Genomic DNA, 19982 nt, shown 5'->3' with positions numbered 1-19982 from the left:
TAGTAAAAGTTCTCGAAATAAAATAAGCCGAAAACTCGCCACAAACATTTGTCCTGAAATCCTTTTCGGATGCGGAGAAAAAGTTTTGAAGCCAGTTACTGTTTTATACCACATATAAAACAGTACATACTACAGAACTGAGCGAAAAGTTGGCGTTTATCGGATTTTGTCTGCGTCGTATGTATAGCTGTTACATAGTAAAGTGAACATTATTACGTTTCAGAAAATTTTTGATATATGCTCGCCTCTGAAACGCAAATTGCCGAGCAATTTATTACATCTAAAAGCTCCTTTTGAAAAGTTAAATCGAACAGCGCGTATGTTTAAAATATTTCGGAGTATTGTATTGTAGAATTTAAAATTCATAGTCTCACAAGGAGTTAAATGAAATATACATACGAAATATATATGTGATAAAAACTTTAACATTCCCCAAAAAATGTTCTTATAATGAAACATGATCATGATACTATATGATAATCTATAAATTAATACCACATATTAACGCAAAAATTTTGTACCCGTTTTTACGAAAATTGCGCGGACGGAGGAGTACGAAATTTTCCACACTTATAGAGAATATAGAGGAGTGCAGAATGTTAATATTTTTTTAAATTATGCATAAAAAATACATTAAATCAACAGAAAAAACATTACACAAACTACAATGTATTTGACAGACGCAGGCATCTAAGCTCTTTGGTTTATTGTTAAAGTATGTGGTCAAATTAAGAATAGATTAATATTTTTTGTTTTCAATATTATTTGTTTATAGTGTAGTCTTGGCGAAATCTGTAATAATAGAAGTATAGAATAGTATAGTCTTTGACCAGTCTAGAACCAATAATAATATTCAAACTATAATTTCAAATAATTATAGTGGAATTTCGACTACCGCGGGACATCTAGTATACATAATTACTCTTTCTGTAAGCCTAGAACCTACAAACGATTACGAGATAGAAATTATCTATAATCCGAACAGGCCCTTTCTATAAACAAGCAAATCGATATGACTATGCCAGACCGCAACTATTCTTTGAAAAATATTAGTACGAGACCCGTTTTTGCGGACAGTAACTTGGCAAACAGTAACTTATAACATTGCTAATGCCCGTGAACGGTGTTAATAACTCACAATTAAGCCTTATGTACGTTCGCCTCGCTTCGGTGGCAATAGAAGATGAGCATAACATTTTCACGCTCATCCGTATAATGAAATAAATCATTCATACCTATTCATAAGATAAACAAAAGCATAATTAAAAGTAAATTTACGGTTTAATTTCGTGTTTTTTACTGTTATTATACTATTTCTGAGGTTTCGAATAGTTTACAGTTTTTGTAGCAGGACGACCAGTCAGTCGTAGTAAATTTTATTTTAATTATGTCTTTCGTGAAAACCGATGAAAACATTAAACTAAAGCAATCTCAATTCAAATAAGTGCTCGGACCAAGTCGCATGTTACGATTCCTAATTTAAGGGAGAACGGCAGTTTTTGTATCACTATTATTGAAGTGAAAACTTCTTTAGAATCGTTGTGATTTCAGACCGGATGCAACGGAAAAAACGACAGGTAAGAGACACAAATACAAAAATGTGTAGGATGAATGAGACAGAAATATACATACTATTTAATACAGCGCCATCTGTGAGATTTTTTTAATACTAACGTGTGTATGAAAGCTCTTGTAGTGAATTTTAATTTAGGATTATACGTGAAATTCACAGAGGGCGCTACCTTACAATTATTTACTAATGACAAAATTTTACATATACTTAAGACGTTTAGGATAATTGTATTTTAATTTTGGAAGGTTTCACTTCTACCACGTGTGAATTGCACACATGTTTTTATTTATTGTTTCCTTATAAGAGTAGTCTGATTTATAAAGAGTAACAATCCAAATATTTTCGTGTATTTATTATATTTTTAAAACTGTGCAAAAACAAAAAAAAACACTTATTTGAAAAAAAGATAGCAACTAAACGTTGATCGTTGATAACAAAACGCATTATAAGTTTTTGAAACTTAGCATGTGTAAGGAAAAACTGCTTTACTAAACGGAATGAAATCGATACTATACAGACAGACAAATTTTACGAAAATAACTTTTTGCTAAAAAATAATTGGAAGGCTTGGCTGTATGGGCTGTGTATTGCCACAATACCTATGTTTGTAAAGTTCTAAAAAACTTGATAATTAAAATTATATTCGACAATTATATTATCTATCAAAATCTATATCTATATGAAAAAACATGAAACTTTATAGTGGTACAATTGTCCCATCCGTTCCGGCCATTGTCCTTTAATGCATTCGTGATATGCCTTAACATTGTCTATCTTCCCAGAATTAGTCTGCGGTCTGTTATGTATTAAAATTATCGTGCTTACATTCATTAATCTAAGAGTGTATTTTAGCATCACGTTGTTTTTTTTATTGGCAATAAAAGATTATCTGCATACATTTTCGTTTATTACCCTTAGATCTTGTAATTTATGTTTACTCGTCGTCTGGTGTAGTGGTAAGTGACATGGTCACTACACAAGGGGGTCGCGGGTTCGAATCCCGCCAAGGGGAGATATTTGTATGATAAATATAAATGTCTTTTCCAGGGTTATGGATGTATATTAAATATATGTATGTGTATAATAAAAATCTTACATTTATTTCCGTTATCTGGTACCTGTAACACAAGTTCTTTAGGAACTTTTCACGGGACCAGTTAACGTGGCGTGATTTAAAAAAAAAATACATATATATAGATTATACATTATATGTTACTATGAAAATTTATAAAAGTAACGCGAGTTTTGGCCGTGAAAATGTTTTAATTAAGACATAAAATAAAATAACATTTTCGTTGGTTGTGAATTAAATTAGTTGGTTAGATATTAAAGTTCTTCAAACTTGTTAATTATGAGAAAAGACAAAGGCCCTGGTCTGTTGCTTCTGTACATAAATGATACTGTTGAGCTTTGAATGGTCCATTTATACAATAGAAATGAATAGACTTTGATTCTCTCGCTGAAACCTGAACTTCGAATTGTAAGACCAGGAAAACCCCATTAAAATGAATTATTATTCAGATCAGCATTTCAGAGGAAAATTAAAAACTGGCACGATTGTTTGTGAAATAGTGCAGAGCTGCACAATTGAGTGCGTTAATTGTTTTAGCTTTCTATAAAGTACCTCATTAGATCCTTAATATGCGAATATTCGTGTGATGAACAGATGCGTCTGCCCTCTGTCTGGATGTCTATTATATAAGTATATATTTTAACGTGTGGGGGAGGAAGTGTGAAAGTAGCCCCGGTAATCAACAAATTGAAGAGCGGACGATTAGCGTGGTATGGACATGTGATGCGTAGAGAGAAGATGCATGTGACTAGGAGATGTATGGAAATGGTAGTGTAAGGTAGAGGGGGAAGAGGTCGACCGAAGAAGACATGGATGGAGAGTGTGAATGACGATATGAGAGAGGAGTTAGTGTTGAGATGGCAGCTGATAGAAGAGAATGGAAGAGAAAAATTAGCCGTGCCGACCCCACCTAGTGAGATAAGGTGGAGAAAAAGAAGAAGAGAAAAGTATATATTCTAACGTGTATAAGTATGTTTATCAATCTTTTGGTACCCATAACACAGGGAATCCTAAATTGGGGCCGAATGACCGTGCGTGATTTTTTCCCAGTTGTAGTTATATACATATAGTGCGTATTTGATGTAGTGTACACACGAGCAATAGTATTCATGGATCATCAATTACTGAGATAAAATTCAGCCTCTCTGTTTTACTGTACAAAAAGAATGGTATACCGCAACGACATCAATCATAAAGTTCCGAGCCACACCGGCGGTTAATTGAAAGTTATAGCGAAAGAATAACACAGCTCCTCCCCTTAAAAAGTTCTGTTTTCATTTCCATTTTATAGCATGGAAGTATCTTTGCGAATTGAATCTCAGATTACCGTCCTATTCTTTTCGCGACATTCACAAAAACAAATGCTCGAATTGCGAAGGCCTGAAACGCAAATCTAATTTGAGAGAAAATATATATGTATACTTAAGTAGATGTGGTGTTCTTGCGAATGGCCCCGTTTATTTCTTAGGGAAAAATCGGAACTCGCAAAGTATTTCATAATATAAGTCGTAAGGTAAGTCGAGCGACCTGCGTACTGTACAATATTTAATCCTAGCTTACCCACGTCTATACTTCACGAACGTATACCACAAAATATACATCTCTACCATTGTCGTATTACGAGATTTTATTAATTTCATTTTATGCACTCCCTACATAAAACTGATTTGCTTTTAATAAAAAAAGACACAAGCGCTTTGATTGAAATGCTTGTGTTTTGGATTAAATATCGCAACTTCACCGCTGGGCGTTTGAGGTGATAGACAAGATACGTCGGAGTTGAAGCTGCTAAAACACTTTTGCACAAAAAACTGGGTTCAATTCTGTCAAGGACACTGCCGTCCACTCAGCTCCGATTCAGTGCAGGTATTTCCCGAAACAGTTCTGATCGTTCCGCACCTGTACAAATCCTATAGAGCTCGCCTTCGCTCGCAATTCACCTAACCAGAACCAGGCTTACCATAGTTTCTCGACTATGCACCTCGTACAAACCACCGAGTTGGGACTTTCTGGCAACCGGAGGACACTGAGATGGAGATACACCACCACGGGGCTCGTAAGACGGCTCAGTTCTGGTAATCAGCCTCAACCTTTTTTTTTATTGCTTACGTGGACGAGCTCACAGACCCACCTGTTGGTTAAGTGGTTACTGGAGCCCATAGACACCTACAACGTAAATACGCCACCCACCTTAAGATATAAGTTCTAAGGTCTCAGTGTAGTTACAACGGCTGCCCCACCCTTCAAACCGAAACGCATTACTGCTTCACGGCAGAAATAGGCAGGGTGGTGGTATCCACCCGCGCGGACTCACAAGAGGTCCTGCCACCAGTAAAAAAGTGGCTCTATGTTTTTTTTTAAATATTCGAAAACGATAAGTTTTTGTTTTTTTGAGCTTATTAATATCATAAATTTATTAAAATTAAATAAAATCAAACGAGTAAAATATCAGTAAAAAAATCCTCCAAAATTTAAAATTAATCTGATAACAATCCAATTGGATTTTCGTATAGCCTGAGATAATCGTCTATTTAAGGGTGTACCGTACGTGCAGATGGCACTGAAGTGTGTTCGTGAAATACAGAGGGCGCTGCCATCGATCCTCACCCAATTAGAGCGAGATTTAATTATCGCGCCCGCATTGAGCCGCTCAGTGTCGAATGTGAATCCACCTTTACGTAGGGATCCGTAATTTATTAATTTCAAGAAGGTGTAATATCGTTAACATAGAAGCAAGGTTATTTAAATTACAAATATTTCGGCGATAGCGAGCGCTGAGGTTTAATAATTTAAAAACCCAAATTTAATTTCTTATTCAATGTTAACAAGACAATCAGTATTTTTTCGGTTTAATTCACAAATAAGCTATGATTTAAATAGGTATACCAAAGGTAAAAAAATTCAAGGCAAAAAATACCTTTTTTCATGACTTTGCTAGTTATTTGAAATACTGTTTCGCCACTTAGAAGAATCGACCAGAAACACTTTACGAAATATATGTACACTTGGTTCACAAAACAATTTAAATTATTAAGACGTCTTAGAATACAAGTTCCTACTTAGAATGAAAAACCAATGCTCCTTGGTTTGCGCCAATGGTTTGTTGCATCGACCAATGCTCCTTGGTTTGCGCCAATGGTTTGTTGCATCGCGACTTCAAAATGCTTACCGTTAGGGAAGGGCGAATAAGATTTAAAAAGACCACAAAATATTGTATATTGATACATTCAAACATTCTATCACAGTATCTGATGAAGAAAAACAGTGGACAGTACTGGACGACTAAATCTTAAAATAGATACTACAGCATAACACACAGCAGTAGTGTCAATTATATAAATATGGAACGAAGGTCCACTCTCACCGACTTTTGAATGTCCCTGAGACAAATACAGACTGAAGATAGAGACAGACAATAGAATAATAAATATTCTATGACGTCACGGACTCTGCTATCACCTACCCTTATGTTCATTTATAAAATAACACAGAAAGAACGTTACAACTAATTTCAATGCGGTTTTCACGAAAACATTTTTAATGGCCTTTGTGTTATTCAAACATCTAATATAACATATTATAATAATTGATAAATAAGACAAGCACAGCGGAAAACTACATTAATAAGGGGTATCAGTAGTACTAAATTAGTAAGCTTTTTTATTTATTACTTTATCCCTCAAACACTAAGCTAGTCAATGGAAATTTAATCAAATTCAAACACGTGTACACGAGTGACAAGCTGTAACATAGTCAAACGATGTCCTATCTCGTACAATTATTAAATCAAACATCTTCAATGGTGATTTAATATTCATAGGCTATGATAATACGTTAACTATTCATCAGGGGTATTGTGTTTCGGGATCGGAACAAATCTGAATCTATTTTGATAAATTTACGCGCATCAAGATTTATAGATAAGTATATTTTTTAAGTAAAACTATAAATTGATTTTAAATAGTATACGAGTGTGTATATCAAATAAATAATAAAATTTTGTAAATGTTGAGTTAGTAAATAATGCAATTTGTCAAAAAAGTACACTTTTTTTTGCTTTCCAACACAAGAAATGATCTTCGACAAAAGAAACAAGCCCAGACTAAGAAAAAAACGAACTTCGTCACTGTCAACTTAAATTAAATCAGAAACAGCGAAACAGACAGTAGTGCATATGTACATGAAGATACAGTCGATTATTTATATGCATAAAAAAGTATTTGAAACCTTAATGTAAGATCGCAAACAAATCGAGAGAACGTAATTAAAAACTATGCACATTTCTATAATACTTTGACTATATAAGATTTTTATTGAATTTGTAAACAGAGGGCCATGATGGAGAGTGGTCACCGTCGTTTATAGACACTAACAATGCCAAGGGCACAGACAAGCCTACCACTGAGGCTCTTCCTCAAGCCAAGTTTGAAGAAGAATATATCAAAGATGTCAAAAAAATTAAATTCCAAAAGCCGCATGGTAAATAACAAAATATATTTCTGGAAACGCACTACGAACGCACTGCGTTCTAAATATAATATCATATTTGAGTTTGGATTAATTAAATTCCACTGATGGGCAATGCGGTGCTAAGCAGGAGATGACTGAATCATTACATACAATTCCTCAGAGTACTCACTGTGGAACATATGTTTCCAAAAACAGAGAGCTAGAATTCCACGGACCAAGTTCCAAATTTTGGTCATGTTATAGTAACATATATAACAACTTATTTAAATTATAGATCGTTTAATTATCTCTTTCGAAATTCAACTTAATAATTCACTTTGCACGTAAAACGATATCGAGCTATCCCAGGATAATCCTAGGGCAATTAAGCCCAAATAATCTAATAGAAAACGGCCTTAGTTTTAAACTGCCGTAAATCAATTTAGCAATGGCCCGATCTAATAGCATTAAGAGGCCAAGTCAAAGGGAAGATATCATTTTATACCAAAAAAGAATTATTTTTTCTGGCCAGTATCGTCTACGCAAATTATCTGTTATTCGTAAAAAATTATTGGCAACGTCGCGTAATTCAGTTTTTACGGTTTTCTCTCTATATAGTACTTAATACTTCGACCGCCGATGTATTGACAAATTCCAAAATCATAGCGCCTGTGATATCATGAGGAAGTTTGGTACCAAACGTAAGCTAGCGGGTGATCCGAGAGGGCTGGTGGTCGTGGCGCCGACGACCGCCAGTCCGGCGTCCCGAGGGGGAGGGTGATGGGAGAGATGTGCTCCGCACTAAACACTTCACTTTCCCCCCTTTGCCTTTTCATCAGTTCTGTCTCATGTGAGGTTTGGACATTGGTTGTTGAGCGACAGGAGGTTTTATTCGGTTCGACTCCGACATGCTCCGCCCGCCGTCCCCAGTGGAAGGCGGAAGTCCGGCGATTTCCTCCTGACCAAAAAAAAAAGCGGGTGTTGGTTTTGAATATGTCCATTTTCATCATGAAATACATCCATATAGTGTTTACTGCACGTTATTTTCGGTAATTTTCTCTTCGTGTGCATAAATAGGCATGTACACATGATTCGCGATTTTGTGTAATTTTACTGTATGATTCGACTTGCACTAATTCATATGCGTATGCAAAATGACGAAATTTATGATATGACGACAAAACATGTTTTGATTCCTTTTCCTTGCATGTTTGTAAAACTCAATATTATAATTTTAAAAAAATAAATAAAAAAGGGGTCTTTTTAAAACGCCGAAACACAAGTTTGTCTTCACGATACAAGGTAACATCAATAAAAATAATTATTTATTTCATTATACTATATAGCTGGCTGGTTCGAGAAAATAAATCTGAGATGTAACAGCAGAATGTTTACTCAAGTTTACCCCCTCACATTTACGACTTCTGAAAGAAAGGAAACTCGTTCGAGTGTACAATAAATAAATTTATCGTAGGTGGTTACATACGCGTGTAAATATCATGAAAGGTTACGATTTTCATTTGTTTCACTATTTTCCCTTTTTCAAGTTCTTTTCGTGTAGTAATTGGGGAAACTTCGAAGTAAAGTAAAATAATTATCTCTTCAAAATGTTTAGGCTACCTCGAAATAATACGTAGTACTTAAATACAATTTATGCATTTGAAATATTTTATAAAATATTAATTGAATGGTTAACTTACAGCATTAATTAAGTTATTGTAGGTATATTGGTCCTACCTAGTACTAAAATGTAGTTTTATTTTTATTTTCCGAGCCAAATTTAACTCCGCTTTAAAATACAGAATAAAATTGAGTAGGCATTTCGATTGTTCACAAAAACCTCGTTCAATCTCACTTATAAAAACGCAACACACTTCCAAAACCTAACCACGAAAACTGTTACATATTAAAATTATTAAATGGAAGCATTAACAAGCTTACGCAATCTATGTAGATAAGCAACAATTTCAAGCCATTGATGGGATCGCGAAATGAAACTGTTTGGGTCGTGGGCGGATGTCGGGTTACCTGTTGGATGCGAACATTAATGGCCCCTTTTGATCCGCTCATACAGCTGTGTAAAGTTTTAGTATAATAGTCGAGACTCAGTAACTTACACCGCTCTGCGCACACACGACGTATCAAGCTTCGCGTGAGAGTGAATAATTTTTGGAGACATTCTAAGGTAAATACTCACTGGTGGTAGGACCTCTTGGGAGTCCGCACGGGCAGGTACCATCACCCCGCTTATTTCCACCGTGAAGCAGTAATGCGTTTCGGTTCGAAGGGTAGGGTAGCCGTTGTGACTATACTGAGACCTTAGAACTTATATCTCGAGGTGGGTGGCGCATTTACGTTGTAGTTGTCTATGGGCTCCAGTACCAGTACCTACCCGTGCGGACTCACCATAGGTCCTACCACCAGTAATTACGCAAATTATAATATTGCGGGTATGTTTTTTTTTTGTTGCCTTTGTAGGCAGACGAGCATACGGCCCACCTGATGGTGAGTGGTTACCGTCGCCCATGGACTTCAGCAATGCCAAGGGCAGAGCCAAGCCGCTGCCTACCGTTTTATTATACCATGTTATTTCTTCACCGAGTATTGAAATTCAAACGGCATAATCTGGTAATAATAATAATATCCGTGTCTTCTTATGAATAGATGATAGGACATATATGACAGGGTAACAAAATCTGACTTCACAATGTCAAAGAAGAATGCTGTGAAAATTAATTGCTTTTAATTTGTAATTTTCATTGTTACCTTTAAATAACTCTTCTGTTTACTTCATAATAAAGGAAACTCATAATTAACGTTTAGTATTCGAATTGCTCGTGTGTTTTTTTTACGAACGCTGCTTGGAATTCTTTAAATGTTTATTTTTATAACGGCGCCTACCTACCCGCGCAGACTCACAAGAGGTCCTACCACCAGTAAAAAAAAACCACCAGGTTTAAAGGTTTGAGGTGGGATAGCCATTACATAATGCAATTGAGACTTCAACTTCATGTTTTAATAAGGATGAACACCAGACGGACTGTATGCTCGACTGCCTAACTATAACAATAAAAAGATAAACAAATCTGTAATATGTATAATCTACTGACTTTTTATTCGTTCACTAGGACAAGTTGCCTACAAAGAATATTGCGATATTTTGGTCATGTTGCACGTAGGGATACCAGCAATTTGGAACGCCTTGTGGTGACCGGTAAAATAGAGGGAAAAAGGCCTAGGGGTAGAGGTCCCAAACGATGGTCGGACCAAATAGCGGAGGAACTGGGGATACCTATCAGCGACGCAATCCACCGGGCTGCAGGGCGGGATCGATGGAGACAGTTGGTTGACGAAATCGGACGGAGTCACGATCCTCAGCAGTGAGGGACCGATCGAAGAGAGAGAGAGAGAGGACAAGTTTCCATATATTAAACCAAAGAAATTGTTTTATCTGCGTAATAGAACTATTTACCATATTACACTATTACACGTTGCAGACTTTACACGATAATATTTACATTTTCTTCTAAAGGGATGTTTACTATAAGGGATATTTACTACATTTTACTATACAAATGATCATGTAAATAAAAATCTTTGGGTATATATGTAAATATAATGTAAAGAGAATTCAATCTCCATATGGAGGTGTTGATTCTCGTATCTCAAAGTCACTTTGCTCCAATATAGTCTGGGAGGTGAACATTGTTCATTCTGTTGTGACTAGTATTATGGTTTGTTTGTCCAAAGAACGTATATGATTTTAAAATAATATCATTTTTTCTGAATTGTGTGACAAAAATTGAATACGAAATTTTACTTTCAAACATAAATCAATAATTGAAAATCCATTCAATCATCGCTATTTGTATGCAACTTAACATCTAGCATAAAAGCATTTTGCTTTTTTTTAGTGCTTAGATGGGTGGACGAGCTCAGAGTCCACCTGGTTTTAAGTGGTTACTGGAGCCCATAGACCTCTACAACGTAAACGAGCCACTCACCTTGAGATACAAGTTCCAGGGTCTCAGCATAGTTGCAATGGCTGCCCCACCCTTCAAACCGAAACGCATTACTGCTTCACGGCGGAAATAGGCGGGGTGGTGGTACCTACCCGTGCGGACTCCCAAGAGGTCCTACCACCAGTGTTTTATTTTATTAGTGTAAAATCGGTCTATCATGTATGTAGATTATAAAAATATTGAAATCAAATTCGTGCTACCTCTTCACCTATGATTGTCAGGGCAAATATACGAGTTCAAGGCGGACTCATTCGGCTCTTTATGTAAATCCAATAGATAGATAGGTTCTATTGCTGCTCACGGGCAATGTCAGAGAGAAGACATAAAGGGAAGTCATATTCGCAATCTTTGTTATTGTCTCATTTGAATTGTAATGTTGACGTTGCTGATGATACTACGATTGTACAAATATTGAAATGTAACTTATAATTGAGGCTCTCAGCACAAAAGTGGCCTAACCCACAATTTTTGAAGTGAAAACTTCTTTAGAATCGTTGTGATTTCAAACCGGATGCAACGGAAAAAACGACAGGTAAGAGACACAAATACAAAAAAATGAGACAGAAATATACATACTATTTAATACAGCGCCATCTGTGAGATTTTTTAATACTAACGTGTGTATGAAAGCTCTTGTAGTGAATTTTAATTTAGGATTATACGTGAAATTAAAATATCAATTCACAGAGGGCGCTACCTTACAATTATTTACTAATGACAAAATTTTACATATACTTAAGACGTTTAGGATAATTGTATTTTAATTTTGGAAGGTTTCACTTCTACCACGTGTGAATTGCACACATGTATTTTTTTATATTCGTCGTGCTTATGTATTACATTATTTAAAACAAAATAAATTTTGATACAAAACTGGCCTATCCCTAGTTTCAACCATAGATAGCAGATGGTTTTGTAAGCATTATTTTTGCGCGTATTGTTTTTGCCTGCGAAGCAGTGTAAAAGCAAATTCAAGCCTTGTTATCTTCATACTACTCACTACGGTAAGCTAAAAAGCTAAAGACGCCGCAGTTGATCTAAATAAGTTTAAGTTTAATCTGTTTTGTGTTCATTGAATCAAGAAATAAATAAAACTACGCTGTACTGTACATGAACTTTTTTCAACATCATCGCCCGCCGAAAGGCAGGAGAGGACATACTTTTGGACATCGGACTTTCCCAAGCTTTTTCATAACGACCGGTGCTGTGTTTGTCCACAGCAGTTTGTACCTACTTTAAAAATACATACGTTTAAAATCGTACAATGGTTTTACGGCAAAAAAGGTCGGTGGCGATACCGGGTACTTGTAACATGCCCTACCATTCGGTGTTTAGGAATTGGAGAACTATGTATAAAAATAGCTGAAGTTCATGCTATTACGAACGAATGATAACTGGGTCAGATGTATTTATTAGCTACTTTTTTTTCATATAATAATAACTATGTATTTAAGAAATATGTTTGCTAATTAAGAAGAAGTAAAAGTTCAATGTAATAAAATTAAAAAAAACTAAATGACTTTTTAAGCGGCAGTAAAAGTCATCATTTGTTCGATGAATTTCCCACTAAAGATCTATCTACACCAGGGGCTCCCAAACTTATTTCATCTACTGCCAACTTTGAGATTAATTTATTTTGTAGCGCCCCCATTTTTTCACCTACTTAAAAACACTAAAGCGAGAGCTCAGTCGGTGTCTAAGAGTCCTCCTAGATGGAATTACAAATCGCCACCAAAGCCTCTACACAACGCACCCATTTTTTTCTGGGTCTCTTACCGCCCCCCTTTAGGCCTGCAGCGCCCACAAGGGGGCGTTATCGCCCACTTTAGGAAAGGCTGATCTACTACACACGAATGTATAGAAAAAAAATACCAAACGAAATTGCAATTTAATATTCCTTTTTATAATTACACCCAAAACCACTATTATCATTTCTAGTAAAGATTAATTTACGTTACATTACAAATTGCTCAACGTGTTTGTTTAAAACATTTAATAAAGCAGCGACGCGTGATAATGAAGCCACATATTTACAACGTTGAGAATTAATTTTTGATAAAATATTATTTTGGTAAATACCAAAACAATATTTTATCAAAAATTAATTCTAATCTTTATCTTCATCTTCAGGCTAAATAGCCTGAAGCTGAAAATAAAGATTATTGTGGTTTTAGCTATCTTATCCTACTATATGGTAGGCGAGCCTCGGCAAACTGTCTGTTTCTACCGCGAATGCGTTCCAGTTAAATGGGTCCAATCATGCTTTTGTAAACATATTGGTGTTTGAAATTTCTCAACATTATAGATAACAATAAATCTACAGCTTTCACGTTTAAATTAAAATGGACTGAACTCACATCTCGGACCAAACATCACCTCTTGTTAAGTTGCAATCTTTTCAAATTACTCAAAAAAAAAAACGATATTTTATTTGACTTGTTTCAACGGCAATAATCTGAAGAGACACATGATTTTTATCCATATCTATGACACATTCTAATCATACATATTAAAAAAATCTTCTTTCTTATAACGATCTAAAGCTAACTACTTCAGGTTCAACATACTAATATGTATAACGTAATAGTGTATATTAATAATATTACGTATATTAAGAAATTAATTATAGTAAGATTGATTAGTTAGCATCATTATTTATCCTTAAAAGAGAAATGAACATGAAATAGATGTCATAGAAATAACGTTGAGTCATATAACAACACAAACCGGCTTACTACGAGCTTATAATAAAAACTCACAAAATTATGTAAATGTAGTTAGTGTGAGCTTCTTTGCGAGTTATTATATTTAAAATTGTTATTAATTACGTGGGTCGCAATAACTAAATTATTCTAAAAGTCATTAACAGTAAATAGTCGAGGAAATATTTAATTCTATAGAGTTTTGCTGTTTTTGTACGATGTTCATGGGAAACTATATTATATTTCCAAGTAACTCTTTCGGTAATTTAGATCTTTATTGGTACGAATCTGATCGCATCACGGTACTTATATTCTAATTGAATTTTATTACTAACTACGTCATGTGTAATCACGAAAATTAAGTTACTATTATCAACAAAGCCTCATCTTTGGAGGAGGCCTTTACCCAATACGGGGTTTCTACATAAAACTACCAAAGTGTACAAAATTAGTTAAGTGATCATTCTTGTTAATAACTGTTAAAGTATTTAGTTGAAAATAAAAGGCTTATTATTATTATTAACAAGGCAAAGAAATAAGAAGACTAAATCTATATTCGAATAAAAGTTATTATTATAATAATGTTTTATTATTTTGAAGTAGTTGTGTTATGTAGATCTAATCGCATTCAGTTTTAATCAGAGGAAAATGTCCTAATGAAATTATAACTCATCTTGTATTAGCTGATTGTTTATAAGAAAAAAAAGTGGCTTCATTGGTGCACTTCTGATTCTCATTTCCAGCGTCGTAATTTAGGTAAAGGATTTTTTAATTATTTTAACAAGTTTCATATAACCAGTCTCGTGGTTTTGATGGATGATTGAAATGACAAAAAAACAGAAAATAAAGGAATTTATTTAATGAGTTTGGGATAAAGGATATTAAAAAAAAGGTACACTTCAATGGTTTTTATTACATATTATTGTTATTAACCATGTAACTAAAGTTCGGATAATAAATCTGGCAGACGTAGATAATTAAAACTTACAACATCATAACAGCATTTACACAGCTACCCAATTTCAGTTTGGATGGTAATCTCGGCTAAAGCAGAATTAGAATTCAAAAAATTTCATACTCGCCTGCCGTGTACATACATTGTCATGTGTATATATCCATTATCGGATTACCAACTTAGCGTTTCGTAGCTGGTCTTTTATTTTTATTGTTATATAAACATTATTATATTTCAAACGAATAAAAGAAGCTAGATGTATCGTTTAGGTTTGTTCTTTAGTACTCACTATTGAAAAGTGTAGTTGCTTACAAAATAACAGTTTTCGCTACAAAAAATTAGCAACCAACTTAACGAGTAGTTGGTTCCTATTGTATAAATTGTTTTTTACGATAATCATTCCATATTTAAGGGCGGCAGGCTAGGATTTTCTCCTGTGTTATGGGTGCCGGAAATATGCATATGTAACATGAACAAGTATACGACATACAAAAATTCTATCGAATAGGTGTGGACTCTGGCTGGAAATTGAACGGCGAATCTCTGGCATTTTAGGTAGGGAAACTAGACCACTAGAAGCTGTTAAACTGATTGATGCAACTCCCCTCGATCGGGTATCCGTAAGCGAATTCCTCAGCATTAAAAAAGGACTGCTCCATTTATTTTAAATTAGTCGAATACAAACGTCGTACTTATAATATTTTTTTTATGAATTAATAATTTAAAATTACATCATGTATTTTTATTACCTACGTGAAAGGTAAAAGTAATGATAAGTTCAGTCTTCTTTTTATGAACACCAATAAAATTAGTTTATTTAGTAATATTTTATTGGAACAAAATTTCTCAACGCGATTTTCGGTATGACTCGACTTGCACTAATCGTCACGTAAGCAAATATTATGGCCCTTTCTTGCCACTTCATGTACAGAGATAGTCTTGGGTAGCCTTTGTTTAAGTCTCAGACGACTTCGTAACTCAATATATTTGAAAACATAACAAACCAATGCGAATAACACTGCCTATTTAAAAGCCAAATCGCGCGAAATCGCACTCTTTTTCTCGTATTTTTCATCTTTATTCTTTGTTTGAATTGTTTATCTATTTATATACATTTAAAATATCGTCCCTAATGTTTTTTTAAGTATACTTGCCATTAATAGTAATGAGAAAAGTTAAACATATACGAGTATATCCATTGATTGTATCGTATATCGTTAACATAGATGTTATCTAGTGCAATAATGGCCAACACAATAAATTGCAATCACTACTGATTGTGAAACATTATGAATATTAATAAGCTACGTGCTAATTAGAATATAAGGTGCTACTGAATTATATTTGAAATAGTGTTTATTCGACAAATATTTTCATAAACTTTTTTACTAAGCACTAACTTATTGACTAAATATTATTTTGCTAAATATTTAACCGCACCGAAATATTTTACTATAAAAGGCTCATATTCAAATAAAATTTACGCTACAATTGGATTGAAACAAGATGGCATAACATTTTTGTGACAAAAATTCCGAATACATTCATGTTCATATTTAGACACCAAACAGAGAAATATGTTTAATATTTTTACTATAGAGATACATACGTACATATGTATTTATCTTTATAATTATGTATTTAAGATGAATCCAAAATATATTAATGAAATATGATAATGGCAGACTAATTTCCAAAGTGCTGTAATACCGAACAACAAAGCTTGACCTCAAGAGACCCAGGTGTGCTATCTCAGAATTTCAACTCGTGCCGACACCTACACCGATATTCACGCTAAACGACCTTTCCTATTGTTCATTTATAAAATTTATAATACCAATTAACTTGCAAGTATTTATCCTCACTACCCACTGTAACATCATTTAGGTGGGCTTTTTAGTTGTTATATCGCAAAATGAAGTAACACGTATTCAGTTAATTCCCATCTATAATAATCGATGCAATTAAACACACCAATACAATTTAAAGATATAATCACTAAAATCTTTAATTAAGCTACATAAAATAGGTGAAACTTATATTCAATTCGAACAAGCCACGTTTTAATTATTCTCAAACATGTAATAATTATTATTAATTTGTTATAAAACTTCGAATAGAATACAATAACTTCAAAATGAGTTACGTAAAATCTGAAATCAGGTCTCAGATGGTTACATACATTACAATATGGAAGTTGCTACAAAATTCAACGAACTTGAAGCAAATAGACTTACGTGGAAGATCTGAGGGAAATTTAAATTAGAATTGAGCTTGATTGGAATTTATTGTTAAGAACCGTGCACGATATACTACATATGCAAATGTGTAGATTTGTAGCAATTATAATTTACTTAATTTATTCTATATCGCATCAAGGTGTTTTTTGTTTATTTCTCATAGTAGAAATAAGCTGTTTGACGCTAAATTTCCATTACTGATGTAACTTGTATATGACTTGTATATTAATTAATAAAAATCTATAAATAGGTTTTATTATAAATTTTTATTTATTAAAGGGAAACATTTTTTCGGCTCTCAAAGACAGATATGAGCTTAATTCGTTTGTTATCTTCGATTATTGACTTCAGCAATATCAGGAACACAGCCTTCTTTTGCCTAGCTAATCGTTGATATCCTACGGGCCAATTCTAACAACGCACTGATCGGTAGGTCACTCAACTCACGGGACTACGGGAGTCAACTGAGAAGATACAGCGTGAAAGTCAGTAGGTTCTATGGGCATTATTGCAGCTCATTGAAGAGTTGGATGAGAACGGTGACCGGTGCTTGGAATAGCACCGAAGGCGTATCAGATAGATTCGATAGGACGTGCGGGACACCGCCAAGACACTGCTGATTTTCTTATTAATTAACTAGAAATTGTTCTAAGGAGAAGACCGCCGAGAAGAAGACGTGGAGAAGCATAGTATATCGAGTGATCAAAACTTCAAGTAAAGACACGACCTTCAGTAATGAAGAGACCGATTAAGAAGCAGAGACGATCTCGAAGTTTTATGAGTACTAGTGCTCGCCCGGTAGTCGAAATTCGACTATAATTAATATAATTAATAATAAACAAAATTTTGACAATAAATAAATAGTATGCATGCGTGTGTGCGTCAAATACATGGTAGTGTGTGTAATGTTTTCTTTATTGATTTAATGTATCTTTTATGCATTATTTTAAAAAAATATTAACATTGTGCACTTCTTCTCTGTATTCTCTATAAGTGTGGAAAATTTCATAATCCTCCGTCCGCGCATTTTCGAAAAAAGGGATACAAAGTTTTTGCTTCACGTATTAATATATAGATACGTGGACAAAGGAGCGAGCGAAGCAAACGATGCAACTGTGGTTTATTTCAATAGCAATGTACATACATACATTGTTTATAGATGGCTAGCCGTGAGCATTCGTGAGGAAATTTTACGTTGTTTACATAACTAATAGCGCGTGTCCGGTCTCAAAACTGCAACCATATGAATGAGGGGCACATGTGATGCCGTTAAGGCCACGAATATAATAATCTAATTAAATTATTTTTCCCTCGTATTGTTCGAAAATATTAACAATCACACGTCGTAGTATATCAACAGGAAATGAAGTCAATATAGTTACACATACTTAGATAATTTAACTTTGATTTATTTTTTTGATTTTGAAGTCGTCGTGGCCTAAGAGATAAGACATCCGGTGCATTCGTGTTGAGCGATGCACCTGTGTTCGAATCCCAGGCGGGTACCAATTTTTCTAATGAAATACGTACTCAACAAATGCTCACGATTGACTTCCACGGTGAAGGAATAACATCGTGTAATAAAAGTGAAACCCGCAAAATTATAATTTGCATAATTACTGGTGGTAGGACCTCTTGTGAGTCCGCGCGGGTAGGTACCACCATCTTACCTATTTCTGCCGCGAAAAAAGCGTTTCGGTTTGAAGGGTGAGGCAGCCGTTATGCTACTAAACTAAGACTTGGAATTATAAATTGATATAGTGTAGATGTGTGATTTATCCTTATTATAAATTGATATAGTGTAGTACATAATATATATGTATATTTAACAAAAAACTTTTGCAGATAAATTTACGCAGATACATGCAGCAAGCAATTAGGTAAAATTTCATTAATATAGACACATTTTTTTAATAGTATTTTTAAAAAGGACCCCTGTTCTATCACAAAAAAACCTCCAATGGTTGGTCTATACCACCATCAATTCATTTGTCAAGTGTTAACATGTGGTCACAATATGAATGAGCTCTCTGGGAGTTACTTTGGGAATACCAATTCCAGAGTGAATACAAAATTTGAGTATGAGTAAAAATTTTAGTATCAAATTAAATCTGTCGTATTTTTTGGCCAGAAACGAAGTTGTTTTATAGCTGTAAGCATTCGAAATTCAATTTAAAACATTTTATGACAGCGTCTCTACAAATTTTAAGGGAGCTTTAAAAAAATTATGAACCAAATAACACGAAAACGACCACTGTAAACTTTTGCTCTTAAAGTCAATGTAACAAACTTATAATGTAACGAAGAAATTACAGGGTATATTTGGAGCAAAATTAAGATTTCCAGTCATTACAAACTCACGTAAAATCCGAAACAAAAAATGTCCTAGGAAAATAAAACTTCACTAAAATGTAACGCGGATGTATCGTGAGGGGCCGTAATGCGGCATACCGGATGAGCACGCACCCACCCCCTAGCGTAGGCTTCGAGCTACTGAACTGGCTGTCACGTCGGCGACCGACTACAGAATGAAACCGACCACCCCCCGGCGAAACCCCTCGACACCTCATTCCAAAAATGCACACATAAAAAAATTCTCTCGAGAAAGAATGCCAAGTGTTGCACGCTATATAATTACTCTGCGAAGTACTTTTAGCTTTTGTTAAACAACAATTCCGAACGAATAGGAATGCGGTACCTGCTGTATTAATTAATGTCAAAAATACGGCTATTTTAAAAAAACCTAGGTAGTGAGCACAGTGTGTCAACAAGATTAGTTCATTTCATATTTTTTTCTATTCCTGGAATTATTTAGACAGAGCGTATGGAAATTTATAAGTTTAAATTCTGGCGTCGGATCTGAGTGACAGTCGGGTCGGAATTCGCTGAGTCAAATATTTACTGTACAAAAGAGGTTAAAACTTTGACATGCGCTGCAGTCTGCACATTCATTAAAAGTTTAAAAACAG

The 19982-nt window shown here is 34.5% G+C and overlaps 1 protein-coding gene across 6 annotated transcripts in view; it reads right to left on the bottom strand.

Moving 5' to 3' along the window:
• Positions 1 to 19982, bottom strand: part of LOC114249098 (Ankyrin-repeat, SH3-domain, and Proline-rich-region containing Protein) — a 141469-nt gene that overhangs the window by 72381 nt on the left and 49106 nt on the right. For 3 of the 6 annotated variants that reach the window (XM_089734623.1, XM_089734628.1, XM_089734626.1), the window contains exon 1: positions 19375 to 19530. The exons of 1 other annotated variant lie outside the window; for it this stretch is intronic. The gene's annotated coding sequence lies outside the window, so the exon portion shown is untranslated. Of the gene's footprint in view, positions 1 to 19326; positions 19540 to 19982 lie in introns of those variants that run through there. 2 more of the 6 variants (XM_089734624.1, XM_089734625.1) reach the window with 2 other exon arrangements.

The sequence above is a fragment of the Bombyx mandarina genome, chromosome 18 (assembly GCF_030267445.1).
Source record: "Bombyx mandarina strain Sakado chromosome 18, ASM3026744v2".
Classification (NCBI taxonomy): Eukaryota; Metazoa; Arthropoda; class Insecta; order Lepidoptera; family Bombycidae; genus Bombyx; species Bombyx mandarina.
This window is presented reverse-complemented; position numbering and strand designations above follow the sequence as displayed.